Here is a 3655-nt window from a genome sequence, read left to right as displayed (position 1 = left end):
GAGAGTCAGGATACGGGCCGATTGCGACAGTAAGATTGAGGTAATTGCAATAATCAGGCTTAAAGGATAGTGCATGATTTTATAATACCGCCTGTACAGTAAAAACTGGGAATGTTGAGTTTAATATTAGACTGAGGAGCAAACCGGATGGTCCAAGTAAGGATTTGCCTTAATACAAATGGATAAATGCCTGTGATGTAAACAGTTTTTTTTGTTGAAGATGATGTGTTGTGTTTGTTATGTAGTTGGTTGATTTCTGGATTTTTGGTCAAACCGATTGAACCTGTGACTTTTAGTTCCTTTGATTTAAATAGATAAGGAATGGTCCTAGATGAGGGATTTGGAAACGTTGATTTGAAATGCCAGTTATGCTAAGTTGTGGTTGAGTACTTGAGGAAGTAAGTGATAGAGCTTGTACTAGACGAGAGATCAAAATAAAGCAGCAGAAGCTTGCGGAAGCAGTAACACAGGATAGCTACGAATAGGAGCTGTGAAAGTTTACTATAATATCTTAAGTTCGAATACTAGAAGGGGTAAGTGGGTTACTGCAAGTAATGATCCTCAATAGTTGGAATTGATTGCGGCTGCGAGCTTTGATGGTTCTAAAGCGGGTGAGGAAATTATCATTGATGCATAATTGGATTTAGATGATGAGAGAGTGCAAGTTGTTGTGTTTGAGAGATGAGTACCATGATGTTTGGTCATAGTGACCTTGGAATTAGATTGAGATCTATAATGATTGGTTTTGAAAGACGAATGTGAGAACCATTAAATTGAAATGCTGATGCGGTACTGAGATTGGTTTGAGGGAACCCGTGACGGGTGGTAAACTCTAATTTTTGGGGAGGTACTGTTGAAAAGTTTTTCCCAAGAATTTGAAAGAGCGTCAGTTATGGTTTTGAGGATGATTTTTTTTATATGAGTAACTTTAACAAAAGAGATGTGTCTCGAATGCTTTTATAGATTATTAAAGGAAAGCGGATTCTTATGATTTTGTTAAATTGTTATTTCAAACTCATTTGCTTTCTAGAAATGAAAGGGGTTTTTGATTGATGAGTCAGAGACTTTATAACAGCAAGTCATGTAGAAATTCGAGGGTTTAAGAATAAGAAAGTAAGTTGGGAGGTTATGCTTGGAGTTGAGCTGTGATTAGTGGTAATTGGCTTGGCAGAGAGAGAGGATAGTGATGGAGTATCATTAAGATGTGGTGATGATCTTTGATTGATTATGATGTGGGACATTAACGACGATGGTTATATTATTGATGACATGATTTGAGATTTAATAGGGTGTGAGTTGATGAGACGATAAAAGTAAGGAACGAGGCTATTGGTCGGCGTTGGACGAATGACCAAGAACCTCGGACATAGAGAAATCAGAGCGCGGCAACGGAAGCGCGCAGAGTAAAAGGACCTTGGAACTGTTATGCGTTGGATACAGAGGCAGACTACACTCGCAGTGACGGATGGAATTTTCGAGGGCGAAAATTTCTGTTAGGGGGGTAGAATGTAATACCCGGTCTAACCGAAATTAATTAAATAATAAGTTAAATAGGAGCGAAAATGGTTGGAAGATTTGGCAATTGGAATTTGATAATTTAAATATGATATTTGGATTCAGTAAATTTTTCCGAGTCGAAAAACATAGTTTTCTGCGTAAAAGCACGTAGTGGAATTTTGACCGGCAGTACCGGCTGAGATCTGTCTGGTACTACAGCTGAGGAAATTGATTATGAGTAAATGAGATTAAGAAATGAGGAATTATAATTAGGGAAGGTAGAAATATTTAAAGTGCGATTTAGAGCGCTAATCTTAAAGGTTTTGGCCCAAAATTGGGCCAACAGACAAAAATAAGTGAACCGGGCCTAAGTGGGCCCAAGACCCAACCTATATAAACATTAGTTATGAGCATTTCAGCTCATTTTACCCTAAAGAGAAGGGTTAGGGCGCTGAAATTGAGAAGAGAGAAGAGAAGAGAGAAAACCTAACTCTCTTTGATCTTCAAACCACCATAACTTGAGCTACGGAGCTCCGATTGACGAGCTGTTTACGGCCACGCGTCGCTCTTCTCATCCTCTAAAATTCTTCTAAGTTTTGTGGTGAGTATTCCATTCATCTTTGCCCAGTTTTCGAAATTCTCCACTGTTATACATTTTTGGGTAGTTAGTGTTGAAATCTTATGATTTTGGGTGTTTAGGGATACTCCAACATGGATTCCAAGTGGGTTCTATCCCTACTTCATATGGGCTGAGGTAAGAAGTGCTCAAACCCTTGTGATTTGTCATTTTTATGAGCCATAGGTTGATGTATGTATGTGATATTGGTTATGTTAGTGTATTTGGTGATGTTGGTGCACAATTGGGAGATTGGTATTGTTTGAGGAGCTTTGGTGAGGCTTGGAGCTAAGTTTGGTGAAGACTTCCATAGAAGAGGCTCAATTGGTTTGGCTACAAGAGGTACGGTTTAAGTTTCATTTAAGTACCGTGTGTTGTGATGAGAATTCCTAGGCTAGATACCCCTAGGATTAAGTTTAGATTGTGTAAATGGTTGGTGCTAATATGCATAGTTGGTATGTAATGTGAATTAATGATTGGGTTGAGAATTGTGTAGCCTTGTATGTTTGGTGTATTAAGAATTTGATGTACTGGGTAATGAGTATTGATTTGTGGTTTATGCATTTAAATTGTGAAATTGGGCCGGAGGCCGTGAATTTTGGGCCGGAGGCCGGAAGAAGGTAAGAAAGATAAGTGATGTGTGCATTGTATGATGACACAAGTGATTAATTAGCAATTAGAAAACCATATCTAGGACTAATTCCTAGGTAATATCGAGTTGCAGGGTGTAAACTGACACATGAGCTCATAGCCTGCATAGGATAGACATTCATCATATTCATTTGTATGAATTGTTTAACCATTCCTTGTATTGTTGTGTTGCGTTACCTGTGAGTTTCTTGCTATTTGATTTATGCATGAATCACTTGTACACTTGTATTATTTAATTTTCTTGTGTTTGATGGTTTTCGAATATGATGAAAGTTGGTGTGAACTGGAATTCTTATGTATTAGAAATTTGAATGGATATGTTAATAGACGATTTTTAGAAGAGCTATAATGAGAGACTTGGAAGTTTATGGTTCTCAAATTATATACATTTTAAGGAGTCCTTTTTAAGAAATGTAATTTAAAGAAAATAACTAAATTGTTTAAAGTAAGACTTAAAGAATTTTAAAGGTTTCATTAAGATAGTCGTTCTTGAGTTATAAGTTGATTATTTGCATTTTATTCTTTAGTTTTACGATATTTCCATTCTCTACTGAGAACGCGTGGACTTGTTCTCACCCCAATCTATCTGAACCCTTTTTAGAGACACATACATGAGAATTCCTTATGAAGTCGTGGAAGAGTAAAGGAGTCTATTACGAAGAGAGTTGTTTTTGTGAAGTTTATTTCTCCTCGCTTTTAGAGTTATTTCTCTTAAGAGGGACAGGTGTTGTAGTTGAATTTATTTGAGGATGTATAAAGTATTAATCAAGGTTGCGAGAACCGGACCGATTAATGAACTGGTGAAGCGACTAGTTCGCTGGTTTAGTGGTTCGACCAGGATTTAACCGGAGTTTAACCAGTTAAATTAAATATTAAATACAATTATTAAAG

Source organism: Arachis ipaensis, chromosome B04, assembly GCF_000816755.2.
Source record: "Arachis ipaensis cultivar K30076 chromosome B04, Araip1.1, whole genome shotgun sequence".
Classification (NCBI taxonomy): Eukaryota; Viridiplantae; Streptophyta; class Magnoliopsida; order Fabales; family Fabaceae; genus Arachis; species Arachis ipaensis.
Note: the sequence above shows the minus strand (reverse complement) of the source record.